General features: G+C 37.9%; 1 long non-coding RNA gene and 2 pseudogenes across 1 annotated transcript; 1 reads left to right on the forward strand and 2 right to left on the reverse strand.

Moving 5' to 3' along the window:
* Window positions 1-5,421: 5,421 nt before the first annotated feature.
* LOC103605866 lies at window positions 5,422-7,152 on the forward strand (annotated as a pseudogene).
* Window positions 7,153-9,337: 2,185 nt separating this feature from the next.
* Window positions 9,338-17,887, reverse strand: LOC103605865. The gene is made up of 3 exons (XR_551820.1): window positions 16,507-17,887; window positions 11,880-11,996; window positions 9,338-9,410 (listed from the first exon to the last, which is right to left on the reverse strand). It is a non-coding gene; the product is annotated as an uncharacterized LOC103605865 (long non-coding RNA).
* Window positions 17,888-18,255: 368 nt separating this feature from the next.
* On the reverse strand, window positions 18,256-22,153 carry LOC103605863 (annotated as a pseudogene).
* Between the last annotated feature and the right edge of the window lie 1,142 nt (window positions 22,154-23,295).

A 23,295-nucleotide genomic window follows, 5' to 3' on the forward strand; every position in this document is an offset into this window, starting at 1 on the left:
CCAGTTATGCTCAACACCACATGACCTCAGGTTTTCCTCTGTAAACTCTCATCCCTTCATTCTCCATTCCTTACTCCCATTTCTTTTTACTCCCAATATACTTGTAAACTCATGTCCTCACACAGTAAGCCATTGTGCCCTCATTTCTCAGCACGTGTATTGTATACCTCATAACCTCATTTTTACAATATCACAGTCTCTAATTCACATAAATAATTCACTCTTGTAGAACTCTCAATTTCACTTTAACAAAGCATGAAGCTATCGCAATCTTATACCCCCTTCTCAGGCTCCTCTCTGTTCGCAATCCCTTAGTCCCCTCACATAATCACACGTATTAGGAGCTCACATGATCTCCCTTTATCCATAAGTGACATAACCATTTATAATCCTTCCATTGTCTCTTCAGCTCTCACTAAATTACTCAGATCCACACAGTCCCTTATATAAACCAAAAAGCTATTATATAACTGCTTATATTTAAATACCATATGACATGCAGTTCACATAACACATGGAAGATGAAATACCTGTACATACACAAATGCTGTGAGTCACCCAAACACATCACACTCATGATACCTACATGTACAATGACAATTTGACCCCCATACTGACTACGATATTTTCAAAATACATAGTAGATATACAGACATGTATATACACCAGACTCTACTCACCAAACATGAAACTCTAATTCTATGTAACGCATATGCCACATGTACTAAACATCACCATCTCCACACAACAATAACACACCAGACACTCTACAGCAACCTAAGAGGCAAATTGGATGTATTTTGAGAAGTAAAAGTTTGGTTATAGACTTAATCAAGGTTTTTAAATGGAGAATGAAACTTAATGTGTTTGTGAGTTATTTGATCAGGAACTAGAATTTGCCTGTTTATTTGCTAATGCTTGTGAATTCAAAGTTACAGGCCTTTCCCTTGGAAATATAAATAGGAAGTAAATAATAAAATGGAATTTTCATATGTTTACATCCATGGTACAGGTAGAGTTGATTCAAAAAATACACAGATTGGGAAAAAAAAACAACTGCTCAAACTACTCTGAATATACTCATAATTGGGAGGGTTCCAAGATAGGCTTTGAATGAAGTGAGTAGAGATTTAAAAAAAAAAAAAAAAAACTTAGTCAGGGGCCCTGTGTGGGCAGAGAACACTAAGAAAGGTGACACCACTGGCCAAGCCAAATGGTAGCTGTGCCAGTTAAGAAGTAAGCGCCTGAGAAAAGAGCTGTGACCAATGTTGGGAGGTACATTCTGGAGCTGCCCCAGAGATCCCAATGGAGTCTTCTGCTCAAGCTCAGAAGTAATGAGTTATATCACAAGGCACAGGTCCTGCGGAGCTCTAGCAACAGAGGCCAAAATAGCAGATATCTGTGGAAGAGGATACTGCAGGCAAGAAATGAAAGCCAGTGGGTTTTTTTTCTCTGCAAATTCCATTTGAGAAAGCAGCAAGACTTTCATAAGATAATCTCAGGTGACAAACTGAAGCATTTTACCTACAACGTACAACAAAATTATTCTTTGTGTAAGCAGAAGTAGTAATAACATATAATATGTGCACCTCCCCATGTGCTGGACAAGATTGTGAGCCTCAGATTCAATGCACAGAACAAATGCACCACTCATGGGTGATCCAGCCCACCCAGACACATCATTCCAACAAATATTTTTGTATACCTAGATTTTAGAACTTTGAACAGTAACTAGACTATAACCTTCATGAGGATAAGTACCATGTGTGTTATTGTACATGGTACTTCTTGAATGTTTGTTGAATGCAAAAAAGTACCACATATCTGATTTTCCCTCTTTCCCAGGAATCATAGACTCAGATGAAAACACTCCACAGCCTGGACCCTCTGGGTTGACCCAGGCCCACAGCCAGACAGCAGAGGATTCAGACTCAAAATACTTATCCTCTGCCTCCTTTGAAGACAAGCTTGATCACAATGGTATGCGGGTAGAGAAGATGGGAAGCTAAGAAGGAATCATGTAGAAAGGGGACAGAATAATGACCTAGAATTGGAGCTAAGCTCCTCTGCTCAGCAACCCCTTCTCTCAAGGACTTCCCAGAGTCTCTGTTTCCAATCAATGGGCAGATATGTACCATGTACTCTTTCTCCTTTGGAAAAGGCTCCTAAATGATATGGACAGGAAGATGAGAAACCCAAGTGAAATGTGAAGCATATTTCCAAAAGGGGAGTCTGGAGCAAGTATATGAAGTCTTCATTTGAACACCTCTAGCATCATGACCGTTTTCTAGGAAACCCTCAAAAAATTTTTATATTTGCATCTATATATCTAACCATCTAGCTACCATCCAACTATATTTACATCTGCACCTCTCTATATATGTACCTTTCTGTCAGTGTAGATACCAGTATAAACAAATAGATACACATATATAATTCTTCATAAACTTCCACTTCATATCCCTTATTTGCATAATTTCCCATGAAGAAAATTAAGACAATAATAATAACAGCTAAACTTTAGTTACTGCATATTGTATTTTAGGCAAGGTTCATGGTTTCCAGTATTCTGTACACATCTCCAAAAATATCACATACAAGATATCCAATCCCACTGACATCCACCACACACACATTTTTAATAACTGTTATTCACTTATATTTTGGAATTTTGAATGGGAAAGTCACTTAAATTTCTGTGAAAGCAAGTCCCATGGGCAGTAATGATGCCCCTATGCAATACATCCACTCAACATATCTTTTTATGAATGTACAAAGACCCCAGATTATCCATATCTCAATGTTGTTTTCTGCTTTTTAAACTTTATTCCCCAGAATTCTGCAAGTCTCAAGAGAATGCTCCTGAGATAAGTGTGGTGGTCCCAGCCCAGGATCAGGGAACAGAAGAAAATTCCTCTGCTTCTGAATATTTCTCCTGGTTCTCGGCAAGCAAGCTCGTTCTTGTTGATGAGGATGGTAAGGGCAATGCAAAGGTAGGATCTGGGCTTGGGCAAGAAATGCCCTGAGCTGCTCAGCCCAACTTCTACTTCACTTTCCCGTTGAAAACAGGAAAGGGCTTTGGGGCAGTGGGACCAGGACTGAAGCCTCTGAGGAGGGACAAATACAGAGGGAATGTACCTTCAAGAATAAGACAAAGGTCCTCAGCACAAACTTCCCACATGTGAACATTGGGACAGCTGTGCGTGAGGCAGCAGACAGGGCTGACAAATGCACGGGAACTCAATCAGAACCTTCTGCCTCAGATTGGCACAGACTCAAGCTCACACACGTACTCACACACACTTCTTCATACCAAGTATGGCCCCATTTCTCCTTCCCTTTTACTTATTCTGTCAAATACACATCTCTTCACTCTCCATCTTTCTCATTCTCTAGTAGAGTTATAGAGGTACACCCTCAGCTCCTCGTTCCTGCCCCCAATTATTCTCACACTCACCCCTCTACGCACTAATCCTATAATTGCTTCACATTCCCTGACACAGACAACCTGTTTTAACTCCCCCATATGCCCTGAAGAGAAAGCACTTTCATGTAGTGCTTCTCACCCATGTCACCCTATCAACAAGGCCCTCAGCCCTTCACAGAGCAGTACATCTTGACAGGAACATGTGCCACTCCCGCACTTGTGTACATGTACGGTCACACCCCATGACACACACGCTCATCACCATCCCCTTACCAGCACTGGAAAAACTCCCCAGATATGTTCCAGAACATACACACAACTCCATGAGACACACCACACACTCGTTCTCTACATAGGGGCACTGAGTTCACACCTCAAATAGCACATAGCACATGCAGAGTACTGAGATAGATGCATGCGCTTCTGTTCCCCATGTCTCTGCATGGGATATTCTCATGGCCATCTTAAGTGCTGCAGATTTCACACATACTTATTGAAGTTTTCTTATGTTGGGAATTTTATTTCCTAGGAATCTATCGATTACATCAAGATGTCTCCTGCACTGGACCTGCTGAGATGTCTCGACCCCAGGATTCGGAGCAAAGGGAGACTTACTCCTCCTTACCACATACCTCTGTTCATTCACACTTAACCAATATGCCCTTTATGTCCTCAGAACATAAGGAAAAGAAAAAGGCCATGAAAATTTACTACATGCGTGTCCCAAAGAAAACGGGTGTGGCTGTTTTGTCAGATACAGAGGAAGGAATGGAGCCCCCACAAAAGAAGACAAGTGTAGAAGAAATAACCTTTCCTGATAATGTCAGTACAAAAGCCACCATTTCTGACATGTCTATACAAGAACTCTTAACTGACAGTGAGTGCAGTGTGGACAGCAAAGCCCAAGAGGAAAGAGAGGAGGAGGCTGACAGCCCAGCAGAGCATCCAACTCCAGAGGAGAGTTCCAGGGCCAGAACACCGGAGATGCTGAACAGTGGCTTCAAATGCATGGCTTGCTGCTGGGTCTACCCCAATTTGGAGGTCCTGCAGATGCACGGGGGGGAGAGTACAAAAGCCACCATCTTTGACATGTCTATACAGGAACTCTTAACTGACAGTGAGTGCAGCATGGACAGCAAAGCCCAAGAGGAAAGGGAGGAAGAGGCTGACAGCCCAGCAGAGCCTCCAGCTCAAGGAGAGTTCCAGGGCCAGAACACCAGAGATGCTGAACAGTGGCTTCAAATGTATGGCCTGCTGCCAGGTCTACCCCAGTTTGGAGGCCCTGCAGATGCACGTGGAGCAAGGGGTCCACGAGGGCTTTAGCTGCCGCACTTTCCATTCTGCCTTAGACCGGCTAAAGAACAAAAGGAATAGGAAAGGGAAGAACGAAATCAAGATGACAATATCTGTATGTAACAGGAAAGAACACTTTGATGAGGAAACATCCTCATCCACATCAACAGACTGATTGCAGCCCCTAAAACAGAGGTGAAGCAGACCAGACTTTACTGAGGGAGCTTCATCTACCCTAAGCAGCCATATTCCCCACTTTACTTCCACATACCTAACTCCCACCACACTGCCAATAAGATTAGAGAACCCCTTTTAACAATATCCACGCTCTACCCAGAAGGAAGGACAATATGACAGACCACACCACACAGAAGAGCAAAATGTTCTCTTACAAATTAAAGAACAATGAAGACCAGTGCTTCATCTTTCCCACTAGAGTTGAGAAAGGGAGACTTAGACCACACCACACAGAAGAGCAAAATGTTCTCTTACAAATTAAAGAACAATGAAGACCAGTGCTTCATCTTTCCCACTAGAGTTGAGAAAGGGAGACTTGCTGAAAACAAAAAACTGCCATGAACTGTGCTATAGAAGAGGTTAAGGCCCCGGGAATAGGAAAGAGCCTCAAAATACTTGGGATCCAGGGTCCTGAAAAAGTTGGGATCAGTAGCAGGGAAACTGACCAGAGATACCTCCCAAGGGTCAATAATCACTGTGGTGAAGAATTTCCTTCAGAGGAATAGACACATGGATGTGAAACACTTGACTGATAACAATGTAAGGAGAATGGGTCTTATCCATGCCTTACGACGGGAAAGGAGCAAAGACCTGTGTAGCAGTTAAGCAGAACAGAGGAGGTTGGCCCCACCATTACTGGATAAAAGACTCACAGACCCTCCAGGTTTATTCCCTGGCCTGAATCCCATCCAAGAGGCACAGGACAAGGCAGAGACAAGCCTCTGTCCCAAGGAAGGGTTGACATGCAGGCCAATCATGGTTCTGCCCTTTCCCTTGAAGTGACTTGAGATATTGATGTCAATTTCATAATTTTCCTGCTTAGGAGAAGATTGCTGAATAGTTTCAAATGAGTCCACAAGGAGTGGAATTCTTTTTTTTTTTTTTTTTTTCCCTTCTGAAAAATTTCTATAGTATACTAAGAACCAGGAGTGAAGTCTGTTTCCTCAAAGGTGTCAAGTATTACTGGGGAAGGAGAGAAATAGGGGCTACTCTTCTGTCATGGACCATTGTTGGCAACTTTTGACATGATTTGCTTCTTGGAGGATCCCCGTGTTCTTTTAAGAAATTTCACAATTCTCAGATCTTATTATTTCTTTTGGTTACAGCCTCAAATGTCTTGTTCTAAGTGACAGCAGAGAGGTGTTAAACATAGACAAAGCTGTAGAGTTTGCAAAGCATGGTTTATACTATAGTAAATGAAAGTATATCTTGTTTAGGGGTGCCACTGTGTCCTTGCACCATCTTTCTTTTTCTTTCCTGCCTTTGGAAAAAGCTGCCAGAGGGAGGAATTTTTTGCCCCCTTCAAGACCCAGGCTATTTCCCACGTGATGACTGTCATCCTCCTGGGTCTTGCTCATCTTCCATGTCCTTGAAAAGCAACACTTGCTGTTCACTGCTGTCCAGTCCACTTTGAATTCAGGCCAGTCGTGGAAACAGCCATGCCTGGAGCTAATGAGTCTGTCCTACAGTCTGGTGTTTGCTATGGCTTCAGAGGTCTCTTTGCTTCTATATGACACCAAGCAGCTTTTCCCTTTCAGTTATGTGTCTAATATACACTACCACACCCTGAGTGATATTTCATGGCCCAATGACAGGGCCTTCCTGGCCATTTCATCCATGGATGGCTATTGTTCATTTGTGACATTTGAGAAAGATGAACTTGGAATTCCTTTGAAAAAGAAGCCAGTTTTGAGCATGAAAACTCCTGAGAAAGCAAAGAGAACAAAGAGTCAGATGCACCAATGGTCTTTGCCGGTACCCAGACCAGTAAAGGGAAACCCCACCAGCAGAATCAAAGACCCCAGCAGTCCCTGCACAACCCCTCCTCCAGCCAATCTCCAGCCCCAGTAGCAATCAAAGACACTCACTCAATCACTCCTGGTGTCAAAAACTCCTTGACAGGGCCAACAGAGAAGACCCTATAGCCCAGTAGTCAAACCACAAAAGCCCAGCCATCCTGCAGGGTTACTCTGAACATGTCACAAGCCTGGAGCAAAACAATTCCCCGGAGAATAAACTTAATACCCTTAAAGACAGATACTTCACAAAATTCTGTACCACTCAGCGTAATTCCCAACCCTTCCATAGAAGAAATTCAGTCAGAGATGTCTGGAGACCCGCAGGGCAGTCCTCCAGAGCTGACACAGCCCAGACTTGGTGAAAACAATAGAAGTGCCCAAAGTCTAGACCCTTGATAGGACTTCAACATCATCTTGAATGCCTGCCAGGTCTGGGAGCCCCCCATGAGCAGGGGGAGAGCTGAGGCCGAAGGCAGATGCCCAAGGCTAGTGGCATTCCACACAGCAGAACAGACATTGTAAATTGTTTGTGTAACAGAAGATACACATGTACTGACTTTTCTCCAGAAATATGTATACTCCTGTATTCAGTATCCATCTTAACTTGGGATGTGAACATTTTATTAGACTAAATCTTTCTGATGAGTTTCTGAAACTGGAGCAGTTCAACATTACCTAGTGTGAAAATCAGTAAATCCTCCCTCGAACTACTCATGAAAGTACAGACACTATATGGGTGGATTCCTTTGAAAGTTAGGATTAGAAACCCCATTTAGGGGTGCTTTATCTAAATTGGAGTTTGGAATTTGAAGAAAAAATATATTGTGGGTATTATTTGAAAATTTCACAAATGTAATGTTTAAAAATAGGTTTGCCCTTGATGTATGAAGAACTTAAATGAATACATATGCATGCTCTGGTACACATATGATAACGTCCTTTCACAATCAAACAAAACAAGCTCTTGTGGGATATCTTGCTGTGTCTTCAAACCCACTGAAAATGTAAACACCTAATGAGATTTAAATGTTTTAGCAGGTCATATTGTCTCAATAAAAAGCCCATGAAAAGTAGTTTAATTTCCTTTTATGTGACTAAGTTACCCTCAATAGTAGAGTCAAAATAGGCATCTACCTTTTTTTGCAGAAAAGTAATATGAATGTAATAAAATCTAGTCACAAATGCAGACCTCACCTTTAAGGCACAGAAATGATGCCTTTCACCAGCAGCCACTAGAATAATGGCACCTGAGCATATATCATCGGTCACATAGTCAATACAAGAAAGGAATTTATTTGTTAAGCCCCTTCTGAAATTTCTAAAGAATAACATAACACAAAGTACAAGAATATACAATTTTCTATCAATGTATATAATGTATATAACCCCACTTTACTAAAATATACTTGAGCATTTTTCTCATATAATGAAGTTTATGATCATTAAAATAGATTTTATTACTGAATGAACTATTTTCTGATATCCTCTTTACTTCAAAGTCACAAAAAAGATGAATATTTAAATGAACTGAAAGTCTTAACTTTCTCCACACTTAAGGAAACAAAGTTTTTCAGATAACAAACACCTCAGTTGTTCTGGGATGAATGTTACCATGGTAATTTAGGTAATAGTAACAAGTGACAACATTTCCTTAGCAATCAAGAATTGATTACTTATTCCAGGAAATATATAGGAAAAAACAAACAATAGGCTCGCACCTGTTTTCTTCCTTTATCCTTTTAGCATTGTTATTCTTACACTAACTAGATAAAGGCAGGACTGTTTCCTCTTGATGATAGCTTTACAAATTGCTGTAATGTTTCTCAAAGTGAGTGCAATGGAAGTAAAATTTTGAAATTACTAAAAAAAATAGTGCAGTCTCCACCTCACCCTTACCCTCACCCAAAAGCACAGCTGTTCCATTTAGAAAAGAGGAAAGACTGAATACCAACTTAGGAAAAAAAGAAATGTAATTTAAAGAATTTTCTGACACAGTAGAAGGAGCAGAAAGATTGGTGAAATGTTGCAATGGAAAGAGGAAAGTCAAGAATGGTAAAAAGGTCACCTCCCAATGTTTCTGCATCTCTCATACCCACATTTCATAGGGTGTGGTTTAATCATGCAGAACTGTATGAAGAAACCATTAATACTATTGGTTCTCTTTATAGGGGTAGACAGGACTGGGGATTGGGAGTTAGAGGCAGGGATTGCAAGTCTTTCAAGATCTCAATTAGCTCTCTGCTCCATTCAGCAGCAGGATGTGTGAGCAATTTTGCATGATTTTAGCAAAGAGAGATGTATAGGTCAATTATCAAAGTTAGTTCAGTTTATCTATTGATATTACAAATAATGCTTTTTCATAAACAAACGTGCAAATGTTATCTCATATTTGTAAATGTGTATTTTCAGATCATTGTCCTGGAAGTTCAAACACATAAGTTCATCTCTAACTTTATTTGATGTTCACAATTTGGTACTCTATTAGCCATGATTATGCCATCCAAAGAAATGCTGTTTTACAGAAACAATTCAATTTTTTTTAAGTATGTACAGTACCAGTAATCTTAAAAAATGGTAATAATACCTGTGCACTAACCCATTATGTAGTGTTCATTCAATGAGATTTTTTGTAGACATGTACTGCCATGCTTTCCCTGAAAAAATGAAAGTAAATTTAATTAAAACTATCTATAGCATATACTTTCAACTCATCATTTCTCACTGGAATAATTCTGATTATATATTCACTTATAAAGATCACTAATTTTAAACAAAATGAGAATAGTGCTTAAAAGTCTCTCTTACAAAAATAGCTGCCCCCCAATGATATTGTCATATGAAATATAAACAGAAAAATAAGCTATCCTTATAAGCTGATAGTACCAGCCCCCTCTCTGGCTTCAAAACAAGTTTAAGGCCATGACACAGTGTAGCTGGGAACTGACATATTATATGTAAGAATACCACTGAGCTCATATGGCACTCACTCAAGGGTGACAAAAACTCAAAGAAAAAATGGGACTTCCTGCTGTTAAAAACCACCACCGTGTTACAAGAATACAGTGTCCTGTATTAACCCTACACATGCAAAAGCGTCCAAGGAAGATGCTGAAAATGAACACATCTCAGTATGGTGAAATTAACAAACTCTGTAGCTAAATGCTATGTCAACCAATATAAATTGTATTTGGAAGGGGCTGGGGAGTGTAGCTAATTTATCTTGAAGTGTCCACTTGTTGCTTTGCCCTCCACAGATTTGTCACCCCACTTCCCCTGGGTGACAGAGCCACAAAGGATTACTCAAAGCCCATCTCTTCTGGGCAGTGAGAAGCCCTGATGTGGTTAATCTCCCTGGAACCCTCAAGCGAGAGGCATCCCTTCCTTGGGAAATTAACCCCGAATTGGGGTTCTCTTCCTGCACTTATTTTCCAGACCAGGAAGTTACAGGAAGAGAACATAAGTGGGGTTATAGTTTAATATAGGCTGCTAACTTTCAGTGAAACAAGCCAGATGACATTCTAGTAAGGCAATTAAGTAGTCCTATCAACAAAAGCTTGATCTTAGAAAACATTCCTTCTACCTCTATAGTTTTCCAGCAACTTAGATATCAATCAGTAACTAATCTGTCTTTAAGCCAGCAACCTTGTGGTGCCACAATTCTTATCTTGCAACAGAGACTCCATAGCCTGGGGAAAATTTCCTGTCCTTGCAAGGTCAATATTTGAAACCACAAGGCTTTGGAAAACCAGGCCCTGTGAAGTATATTTGCTTTATAGTATATTCCACATCCAATGAAAAAATAAGAATGCAAATATGGATGACCCAGTATTTGTAATTTATTTAGTTTATTTTTTTTTTTCTAACACTTTATAGGATTTTTCAATAAGAAATAATGTGACTATGAAAAGAAATTATTTCCAGGCTTAGAGAAAGGAAGCAGAAAAAGGATAAATGGAAAGTTCTCCTGAGCATGTATAAACAACAGGATTCTCTCGGGATGATACTTGGACTAGTTTTACTTAGTATTTTATAAATATCACTAATTCTTCCAAATAATATTAAACTTTCCAGGTAATCAAATGTCACACTAATGGGGATAAAATGAAGGTTAATGTAAAAAATTCTCAATGTATAGAAAAATAAAAGCTAATTTTCAAACTGTTTGTAATATGTTTGCAAAGTTTATTTCAAAATCTATTAACAACAGATTGGGTTCCAAAAAAAAAGTTAAGCCAAAAAACTATATTTCAAAGTCAGTGTAAAGTTCAGAATGTTGACTAAAACCATCAGAGTAAGAGTGTTTGACTAAATGTCTGTAGACGGAATATCAGTAATGCCAGCCATTGTAAAGTTTGTTAGAAGAAAAATTACTGTTAATGTACCACTGTACAAAGCCAATATTTGTTCATTCTTGGAAATACTTGTATTATCCTGGCCACTGATCCTCAGAAAAGCTAAAACTTTTAAAGAAGCAGTTCTACTCCTTATAATTCCTTGAAACTATATCCACATACACATTTTTGTCCCTGAAACGAGGAATGTACAATATCTCAGAGTCAAAATAAGCACATATAGAACTACAAGAGGGAATTTCACTTAGTCAAAGAAAAAAGTTAAACTTATATTAGGAATTCTGTTTATTATTGTTACTATGCTGTTATTGGTGGTGATGTGTGGTTTGAGGTAGTTAAATTATCTTATTTTTAATTCATCCTTTTTTGGAATCCTACAACTCATGCTGTTGTCATGATAAAGCAGCATGGTAAAAGACTTGACTGTTGATGAAATAATTTTGAGGCTACTTTGGTGAAAGCTTTCTTGCTCCCTGACTTATTCCATACCATGCTCATGAGAAGACATGAGTGACAGATTAGATCAGTTCCTTATCAGACTTTAAACATAAATTTGTTTTCTTTTTTCTTATGCTGTTGCTTCAATTCATTTCTATTTGGTTGTTCTGACTGTTACAATCAAGTGTGAGATCAGGTTTGAGTGGAGAGAAAAGAACCATGAAACCATGATCTTGAATTTCAGGTAGGATTAAGATATGACATGAAAAGAGAAAACAGTTTACCACGCAGAGATTTGAAGCCAAATCTCAGGCTAGTAATCTAGTATTTTACCTGGTTTGTCTTCTATTCACACCTCTCCCTCTGTGACATGAGGCAGCTCTAAGCAACAGTTGAGGACTGCAGGAATTCGATTTCAGCCATCTCAAATATAGTTTCATCTCTTTAGGACTAAGAAGGGAAAAAAAAATAACATTTCTGCTACAAAACACAATGTAAGAATTAAATGATAGAAGACTTTAAAATTACACTGGTTTTGATGTGATAAATATAAAATGCTGAAGGGAAAAAAATCAATGTCTAGGATATTTTGACAGCCAAAATACCTTTAAGCAATAACAAATGTCACACCCATATTAGTTAATTTTAGTCACTTCCAAGTCAAGATCACAGGAAGTTACTGTGACTACAAAGAGAATGAGCATCTACTTAAAGTGAGCTGTTTAGTAACTGTAATTCACTTTGCCATGTTGTAATACAGATCCTGACAATGGTGAAACTGAAAATTACCAGGTGGAAACAGCAAACTCAATACAGAAAATCCACTCTTGCCCTCAAAAATAAATTAATCAGTCATAATTGTCTACACTCTCATCACTCATATCACTTATCACTGGAAATTTCTGTAACTCTGAGGTAAAAATAAATAAATTACGAAATTAGAGATACTGCGCATTTTTTTGATGATTCCAGAATCAGGAACTTACAACTGAGATGAGGATACCAGATTAACACACATAAAATAGTAACAAATAAAATGCAAAACAGTTCTGCTCTGAGATACAGCAGTGATTTCTAATGCCAGTTGAGAGAAAAAAAAAAAAAAAGAATCTCAGAAACAGAGCTAAAAGAAAATGGAATGGTCAAAAATAGAAAGTTGTCATATATTAAGCTATTTTTTCTTCTAAACATTAGAAATTTTAAATCTTTTCAAATGTAGCACTGTCTTAGGTGAGAATTTTTCCAAAGAAATATTCAGTTTGTTAGTATAAAACCAATGCAGATGTCAAATATCTGATAGTGGAAAAGCAAGATTATATTTAGCTTTAACTCAGAATTTTTTGGAGAATTGAATTTATGTTTACTTACAAAGGCATATGTTCACTTTGAATTTTAGTATGTTGATGAGAAAAGGAGAGAACTATTTTAAAGTAACTATCATAAAGGCGACAGGAATTGGAAACAAGTAACATTTGTTGCTGAATTTCAAAGAGTATTTAATATATATAAGTTAATATGCATGAAACTGTATTATCCACTAGAGTAACTGACTCTAGAAAAATTGAAAATACCTAGTATAAACACATACTTCTTAGTTCTACCAAGACAGTCTAATTTGGATAGCACAGAATTTAACTAAATCAAATTTAATTCACAGAGACATATTTCTGCATTGTACATGTACATTGTAAAGATATCATTTAATCTGTCACAAAAATTCTTTCCATTTCTGTTTGGTTCCCAGCTAGCAAGTGAGTAAACTATATTAGCAGTTGAAGCTGACATTTTAAAAGTTAGTTCTTTATCATAATAAAAGATTACACTTATGTGAGGCTGAAGACAAAAACTACTTTCTTGTTGCAATTTCAAAGTTGCCAGAAAGTATGGAGTATACTATAAAGCAAATGTATTTCACAGGGCCTAGTTTTCCAAAGCCCTGTAGTTTCAGGTTTAGCCCAAACTTTTGGAATTACATATAGAAATGTTAACCTTGCAAAAGACAGGAAACTTTCCCCAGGCTAAAGTCTCTGTTGTGGATATAGAATTGTAACACAGCAAGGTTGCAGGCTCATGGACAGACAAGTTACTTGACTGATATGTAAAAATGCTGGGGAAATTGCTGTAGGGAAAAACAGTGTTTGCTAAGATCAAGCTTTTGTTGGTGGATCAACTTAACCTTTTGCAAATTGCATTATGGAATGTCACTTTGCTTATTTCAGTGATGTTACTAATTTTCCATTTGTTAGCCATAATTCTGCCGATAACCTTGTGTTTTTGTAATGGTTAAATCAACTGAATTTTCTTGTAAAACTTCCTTGTCTTTACAATAAAAGGGAGAGGCTAACTTTGGAGGCAGCTGCCACATTCAGTTTTGCCTCTCATAATGAGGAAATTACTCAAGTGCAGTCCACTTGGGCCTCATAGCATACATAGTGCTTGAGTATTCGCATAATGCTTTTCTTTGTATCCATTACAAAGGGAAAAGAGGTGTAACAAGAAAGACTGCCACATCCCCATATCAATCTCTACATGCTTGCTGGCACCTAAACTTCCTGTATGGGAGTTTATAATCCTTCAGTTTGTTCCTTTGATTACATTAGAATTAAAACCCACCTGCAAAGAATAACACTTTGAGAAACTATCAGGTAAATATCTTTCAGAAAAAGGGAGTTTCAGATTCTCATTAAGAATATAATTTGAATGGAAAATAGCATGAGGATTCTGTGATTTAATATGAAAAAAAAGAATAACTGGGGTAGGAATGAGGAGCAACTTCTGAGAGGATATCAAAAAACTGTATTCAACAGCCACAGAGGACTTGGGTGTATCTTAGGAGACAGGTTGAAAAAAATAAAACACATTGCCAGAAAATACAAAGTATATTACAAGGTTTAAAACACTCATATTTTCAGGTCTTAAATTTATGCCTTAATTCATTTTGAGTTTATTTTTGTGTCTGGTGAGAAATATGGGTCTAATTCTAACCTTCTACACATGGATATCTAATTTTTCCAGAACCGTTTGTTAAAGAGGCTGTCCTATCCCTGATGTGCATTCTTGGCACCTTTGTCAAAAATCAATTGGCTATAGATAAACAGGTTTTTTTTCTGGGCTCTTTATTCTGTTCCGTTGGACTATTTGTCTATTTTATGCCAGTACCATACTGTTTTGGTTACTATAGCTTTGTAATATATTTTGAACTCAGGTAGTCTGATGCTTTCAACTTTGTTCTTTTTACTCAAGATTGTTTTGGCTATATGGTGTCTTTTGTGTTTCCATACAAATTTTAAGGTTGATTTTTCTGTTTCTGTGAAGAATGTCATTGGTATTTTGGTAGCAATTGCACAGAATTCATAGATTGCTTTCAGTAATATGGATATTTTGCTGATACTAATTCTTACAACCCATGAACACAGGATATCCTTCTATTTATTTGTGTCTTTTTCAATTTCTTTCACCAATGTTTTATAGCTTTTATCGCAGGGATCTTTCACCTCCTTGGTTAAACTTACTCCTAGGTATTTCATTTTTTTGGTAGCTAATGTGAATGAAATTATTTTCTTGATTTCTTCTTCAGATATTTCATTACTGACATACAGGAATGCTATTGATTTTTGTGTGTTCATTCTGTATTCTGCCACTTTACTAAATTCATTTATTAGTTCTAATAACTTTTTGGTGTGTTATTTAGGGTTTTCTACTGATATGATCATGTCATCCACAAATTGGTGTAGTTTAGCTTCCTCCTTTCCAATCTGGATACACTTTTATTGCTTTCTCTTGCCTTATTGCTCTGCCTAGAACTTCCAGTATTATGATGAATAAGAGTGGAGAAAGTGAGCATCCTACTAGAAGTCATAGGGAAAACTTTACATGAAACTGAAGTAGGCAGTGCTTGAATAAGACTACAAAAGCATAGGCAACTGAAGTGAAATTTGACAAATGGGACTACATCAAACTGAAAACCAATAAAGCACAGGACACTATCGACAAAGTGAAGGGACAACCTTCAGAATGGGAGAAAATGTTTGCAAACTACACATCTACAAAATATAAGGAACTCAAACAACTCAACAGCAAAAAGAAACCCAATCAAAAAATGAACAAAGGACCTGAACAGACATTTCTCAAAAGAAGACATGCAAATGGCCAAAAGGCACATGATAAAAATGCTCAACATCACTGATCATCACGGAATTCGCTTCAGAAAGACCTAAACCCTGCCTTTTAACAGAGGTCACATATGAGCAAGACATTCTTATTCAGAATTATGTTTTCTGGCCCCCATGTCTACTTCTTGAGCATATCCTCTCAAGCTTTTCTGCCTCTGCTGCTTACTGCCTTTGGCTTCTGTTCCCAAATCTGACTCTGCTATTTCACACAATTTGGCTTTTATCATATTCTGTCCTGACACCCAAAAACTGATATTGGTACAAAGCCTCAAACCTATCCTCGTATCCTTGTCTCCCAGATAGAATATGAAATTTGCCAGGTCTGCTAAAAAAAAAAAAAAAAAAAAAAAAAAAAAAAAAAAAAAGAGCAACCTCATGGTTTATTCCTTGCAATAATCTAGGAACAGGTCATTCATTCACTCATTCGCTTACTCCTTACTCATCATTATTTACTCATGATTATTCATTTGTTTACTTATTCACTTAACAATTTATGGAACATTTACTGTGTGCCAGGTACAGTGATAATAAATGTCCAAAAAGCCATACCCAGACACTGCACTCATGAATCTATTTAATATCTGCTAGTAAATCAGTAAGTCTTTGATTTTCTTTATAGTGTCTTCCTTCTATACTGAGAAATGTACTGTGCAAGTGCTAAATAACTCAATCAAGGATTACAAAAAAGCGTTTAAATAGTTTTGCTAAAATATTTTAGGTTTTTGTAAATGTTTTATTTAACTTCAATTATCAAAAACATAGGACCTAATATTAAAGAATGTTGCTACCTGATGAAGCAGTACTGTGGTCAAGGCAACACAATCCAAACAGCCAGGCTGTAATATTGTTGGTGATGCTTTTTACCTAAAGAAAAGATGGTAAGTTACTGCTCATTTAAAGTTTTCTATTAAAAATATCATCTTCTGTTAAAACAGAAGAATTTAAGTAACACCATCAAAAGCAGGCTTAAATATGATACTTCAATAACGAGGATGAAGGAAACAATTGTAACTCGGTGTCTTTAAGAGCTGTTTGTTCATTATTAATCACAGCACAAGTAAGTGGCAGGCTTATTCCTTGACTCTAAATCTTATCTTATAGTCAAATATATAAGCTCATTCTGAGAAAATCCTTTCCTTCATAGCCTATGGATGCTGTTCTTACCTTCTAAAAGTTTCCTCAAAAATAGTTTCCTACATTTCCAAAATGATACAATCTGAATGAGACAGTAATAATGCATGGAATACCACCAAGAACATAAAACCTCTCATAATTAAATATCTCAATACTGTACCTACTCTAATTCTCAATAAATTTTATTCTTTTATAACAATGAAGTAACCAATGCTTAAGTTAAGACATACATATATATGCTTAAGTTAAAGCAATTTTAAAATGAACAAAAAATTGCAGGGAACTTAAAAATATACATGTTGTGAACTGAGCAAAGGTGAAAACAGAACATATAAAAAATAACGAGATGGAGCTAAAGTAGTGTTTATGGGGAAATTTATCATTTGAAACACCTATATTAAACAAACAAAAAAGTCTCAAAACAATAACCTCTGTGTCCATCTTAAAATAGGCTCAATGGAAATTGCTGGGGTGATGAAAATGGTCTAAAACTGGATTGTGAGAAGCATGCCAGGGACCTAGACAGGAGCCTCAGGCAACACACACACCCCACCCCTGACTGACAGCAGACAGGAGCACACCACACCACCAGAGGATACAAACTCTTCATGACTTTAAAAACTTCCTTTATTACTTAATATAATTATTATATACCTTGTTCCTATTTTTTTTTTTTAAAATGATTTTTACACTACATTTCTAAGTAAAGAAAATGAGGACTAACATTTCATGAAAAGCTGAGATTCTTGACTTTAAAGAACAGGAGTAAAGTCTTTTCAACAAAGTTTCCTGTAGGTCACTGCCTAAGACTAGAGGGACTGAGAAGGGTATGGAGAACTAGTATAAAGCTCTCTCAAAATCTTCCTCAAGAACTAATAAAGAAAGAAAGAAAAAAAAACAGCAAAAGAATAAGCTGCATAAGGGCAGACATCAGTCCTCATTAATATTTGAATTCCTGAGAGTTATCACCATTTGTAGCACGAACAGGATGCTTCAGTCAAAAAGTCAACGGCTAGGGGCCGGCCCGGTGGCGCACTGGATAAGTGCGCCGCTTGGGAAGTACAGCGGCGCTCCCGCCCGAGGGTTCGGATCCCACATACAGACCGGTTCCCGCTCACTGGCTGAGCGAGGCGCGGGAGTGACACCGAGGGTTGCAATCCCGTTGCCGGTCCCCGGTCCGGTACGGGGGCGACACTGAGGGTTGCAATCCGTTGCCGGACACGGAAAAAGACAAAAGACCAAAAAAAAAAAAAAAGTCAACGGCTATTGCAAGTCCAATTATAAACTTTACTTTTGAAAAAACACAAATCAATTTTTCTATATTATAAATCAAAGTCTAATAAGTATAACAATTTTTTAAAGTGAAATACTAATTCAGTAGAAGCAGATAAAATTTCAAAAGGTGACCTGAAAGAATAGTTTATTTCCAATTTGCATGCATGTTGCAATAACCTGAGTTTATGAATTATATTGCTCATGGACTATCTGAGCCTCAGTCATCAAGAAATAATTTTTCTTTATAATTAATGCTCTAAATTTGCACAGGAGACTTTGAACACATTTATGGCATGATATGTCAAAAAAAAACTTACCAACAAATATAGTGTTTTCATATTGCCCTTTGAATAATGGAAGTTTGCCTGATTTACATTTCATAACAGTGATTTCTCTAGGAACAGAATAATCTGACAGAACAAACTTAAAAGAAAAAGAAAAGATATACTGAGTTCATAGCAACATTAGTATGTGTTTTACTCACAATCTTATTAGATTAAAAAATGTTTAAATGAGGCATTTTTACAAAATGATTTGATAATACTATCACCTAATAATGAGCCGGATCTAGCCAGCCACCTGTTTTTATCAAAAAAATTTTATTAGAACAATCATACACATTCATTTATATATTGTATATGGCTGCTTTACACTTTAAGAGCAAAGCTGAATAGTTGTAATAGAGAATTATGTCCCTCACAGCCTAAAATATTAACCAACCAAAACTTTACAGAACAAATGTAAGCATGGAAGTATTGACAATACTCGAAATATACTTGTTTTTCTCCAAAGGAACTGCAAATATGTAAAATGACTCAACTCTTCACTGTAAATATCACATGACTTATGACTACCTAGTGTAGCCTACTATAAATTACAACCATAAACTATTATCAGCATTTTTATATTAAGAGAAAGAAAAAGAAAAGATCTGCACCGTCCTAAAAAGATACCTTAACCACTCTTAAAATGATTATTTGACCTTTGTGGAATTCCATAGCAGACTAAAAAGCTAAAAAAGACTTTTCAGATCAGATGTCTTCAAAGGAAATTTGAAAGGTAAGAGACCCACGCAAAACATTTTATCCTACAGGCCCATTACCTAGTCTTCCTATGACATTTCCTACATGAGATGTCAACAGACACATACACAATAAGTCCTTACCTTTGGAGTTCCTTGGATATTCGAATCTGGTTGTGTGGTTTATCATTTATTTGGTATCGCAAAGCATCAACTCGACCTTTTCGATGACCCCAGGAACAATTTCTTCACCACGCAATCAGTAAAAGTGAACTGAGCATTTACAATCTATCAAAAGATATTCAGAATTTCCTTATCTGATTATTTTGATACATTTAGTTATTATTAGAATACCAAAGATACTTAGAAATAGACAACTTATGAGTGTGCTAATTAAAAAACATATCCAAAATTACTTTCTGATGTAAGAGTCTGAGTTACATGATGATTTAGCTTTAATTATGACTTCAATATAACAAACATTTACTGTCTACTTGTGCTATCATTACGCTGAACACTGTAACCACAGAGGTCTCTCATTTAAGAATAATAAACAGAAAGAAAATAAGACAAACAGGCATACCAGAAATTAAAAGTTTAATAAAAGTCAGAACTGTCTTATGAATTACTGATTCAGTCTTCACAATAACTCTCAAAGGTGCTCACTGTTGTCATCATCCCTATTTCATATATGAGGACAACAGGTCTCGATAAAGTTCTTTTCCTAGGTCACCAATCATGAGTAGTCAAAGACCATGAGGCTTCTCTCAAGACCACTTCCTTACCGACTGAAGAAGGGAAGTAACATGCACACTACAAGGCTCAGTTGAGCACACACCTACAGTCATAACAACATTAATTCAACAAATTTTAAGACACCCATTGGGTGGTAGATATAAAATAATAAACAAGTCAAAACACTGATTTTTAAAATTGTCTGTACCTTCTCTTTCATGTCTGCACTGAGAACAGTTAAATAGAAGTTGCTGATTGTTTACTGGGAACTCAGAATGGCTGGGTTTGAATCTTGACCACCAAATCTACCAGCTATACCCTATAGATACATTAGACTTGGACTAGATACTCAGACTAGATACATTTAACGTTCCTATGCCTTGGATTTCTTTGTTCTATTCCATTTATAAAACAATGCTACTTACTGTAAACAGTTATTGTGAGGATTAATTAGTTGGCACACCTAAAACTTATAACAGGGCCTGGCACACAGTAAATACTGAATAAACGTTAAATATTTGAGTTAATATCTACCTTAATCTTCACAGTTCTAAGACGAACTATTATTATTGCAATTCTCATCTTGGATATGAGAAATATTAAGCTATAAGAGGTTCATGAATTTACGTATGGTCAAATAGCTTTTGGTGGAAGAGCCAAAATGCAACCCAGTTGTAGCCCATTCTCTAAAAGAGCCGCTTTTCTTCCATTTGGCTGGACATTCACAAAGCAGAGTCAAGGACTGGAGTTCTGCAGCGCTTAGACTACCAGTACAGTTGAACGGTTAGTGTGTGGCAGGGCAGTCAAGAGAACCCAGTCTCCTGATTCCTAACGTAGGGACTGCTACTAAACTAGGCCCTACTCAGTAGCTAAAAGCGAAGGGGCTAGAAAAAGGGACGAAGCAGAGAGAAAGAAAGGGCAAATCTGCGGCGGAGTGGTCCAGTACAATCTCCACCTTCCCCGTCCTGACGTGGGGACGCCTAGGCTCACCGAGGACGGCGGCAGCCAGGGCCGGGATATGTGGGCCAAGCAGGCCTATGAGGGCGGCCACCAGCTGATCCAAGAAGGGCGATACGATGGCCTCGTTCTCCTGGTCGAGGGGCGCGCGGCGCTGGCGCTTCAGGTCGAAGTGCTCCTGCAGGAGGCGGTCACAGGCGGCGGCGCGCAGGGACTCCAGGACCCGGGCTCCGCGGGCAGGGGCGGCTGACCCGACGGGAACACGGTCTCAGTGAAGCCCTGGTGCCGGCGGGCGGCGTTCAAGGAGAAGGCCTGTGGGTAAACCACGTACGTCATGAACTGCATCTTGGTGAGGATTCGCAGCTTCTCGTTCACTGACTCGGCCGCACGCACCGCCGCCTGCCAGCGCCTCCTTGCTGTCGGCAGTCAGGGAGGCCACAGTCGGAGGGAACAGTGCGACTGGTGTCGCCGAGACATCTGGGCCGGTCGTTTCTGGAGCTGTAGCGGCGGTCTCGGCAGCTGGGTCCAAGGACAGCCCCCGACAGCGCAGCACAAGCCTCCCACACCTGGCCGCCGCCATCTTGGCCCGCGTTTCCGGACCCAGGCGTCGACTTCAGAAATTGTCCTCACACTCTTGCCGTAGGGACCACTCGGGAAACGGAATCAGAGCCAGGCCTGGGGAGGCCGATTCTCAGTGGGCTTGAGAGACGTTGCGGAATTCATCTCTCAGCCAATCAGATGGTTTCTCCAAAGGTTATGGCGGTTCAGAGCGTTGGTCGATGAAACGAGCAACTGTGCGCGCGGGTTTTCTGCCGGTCTGGCTGGGACGGATAAAACCGTTAAATAGATGCTGCCATCTAGGCTGCTTTTAGGACCGGGGTTTACGAACATTCTGCACGGAAGCCTCAAGCCCTTGGCTACGTTTAGTAGTTTCATTTGTGTATCTCCCACGTCTTCTTTTCTGTTTTAGTTCCAGGGATAGAAAGTTACTTTTGAAAGTACAGTACTAGCTTGTTTTTCAATGTTCATGCTTAATTTAAAAATCATGCAAGCATCCCTCACGTGTGGCCACGACTCATCTTTGGGAAAATGATGGCATATATTTCTCTGTGCTAATATACGTATAATTTGTTTAATGATATAATTTATTTGAAGGGGGAGACTGTATTTTTACTTGGATTTAACTGGCAAAAATAAGATAAAATAAGGAAAATAGAAAAACCACTGAAGAATTGTGTTTCAATTTTGCTCTGCACTAAAACCCATTATTGTTTCAACATGAGTAGATTCCTACTAATCTGAGGTCCTTGAAGAAGGGACTGCTTTATTTTTTAATCATTAGCCACCGTGCAATACCTGTGCATAGTAGGTGCTTACTAAAACCATTATTAGATGATAAAAGATAAATGAATAACTTATCTGCTTAAGAAATCATGAAAATCAATTAAAATCTAAGCTTATTTTATGTATTAAATTATTTATTTTATTGACTCACTCTCCTACTATAATTAGAAACTAGATAATGTTGATTTGGAATTATTTCAATAATTCTTGAGGGTATTGAAAAACCAAACTTTTTTGTTTTTGCTAAAAAGAAGTTATAACTATGTATACTTTTATACTGTCAAATATTTTGTGATGTTCTTCTTGCATCACCCGTGTGACGTGATGAAGAAAAGAAAAGGTGTGACCGATGCGGAGCGTTTAACTTTATGTCCCTTGTGATCTATTCCACGTGTTTTCAATTAGCATTGACTATTGGTGAAGTAATGTTGATAAGATGAGGATGAAAAAAGGGAATACCAAGGAGCAGACAAATATATGATAATATTTTTTTTCTGTTTAATAAAAATACATGTACCATTAAAACAAAACAAAATATAGTTTTTTTCTATCTTGGGTGATCTGGAAGGAACCTTAGGGCCACTGTCATAAATATCCATTATCACTCTAGCCAATAGCAATCTAATAGACTTTAGACAGCAGGCTATATTTTTAAAATGTACTATAGAGATCCCAAGTAGGGAGACAGATGGGAAGGTGATTATATTAGTAGGAAACAAGTTATAGCACATTCACAGGTGATTTACGGATTAGAATGGATGGAGAAACATTAATAAATCCCAAGACATTTAGTTCTGTCTCTTAGAAATTTTTCATATGTAAAAATAAAAAAAAATCTTATTTTTGGAATTTAATAGGCTTAGAAAAACGTGATGATTAAAATGAATTTGACCCTAATTATGACCAGAATTTCCTTGATCATAATAAGTAAGGTTGAAATTTTTATTTGATACTTTATGGAATAGTGTTTTGGTAATAAGTTGCCTGATTTCTTTTTTCTTTAAAGTGCTATTCTAGTGTTGGAGCTTTATTTAGCTATTTAGGGTTAATCCATTTTTACTGCAGAAAATCGTAGTATGTGAATCCAGATTATTGTTGTTAACCACATAGA

The sequence above is a fragment of the Galeopterus variegatus genome, unplaced genomic scaffold (assembly GCF_000696425.1).
Source record: "Galeopterus variegatus unplaced genomic scaffold, G_variegatus-3.0.2 Scaffold6127, whole genome shotgun sequence".
In the NCBI taxonomy this organism is placed as follows: Eukaryota; Metazoa; Chordata; class Mammalia; order Dermoptera; family Cynocephalidae; genus Galeopterus; species Galeopterus variegatus.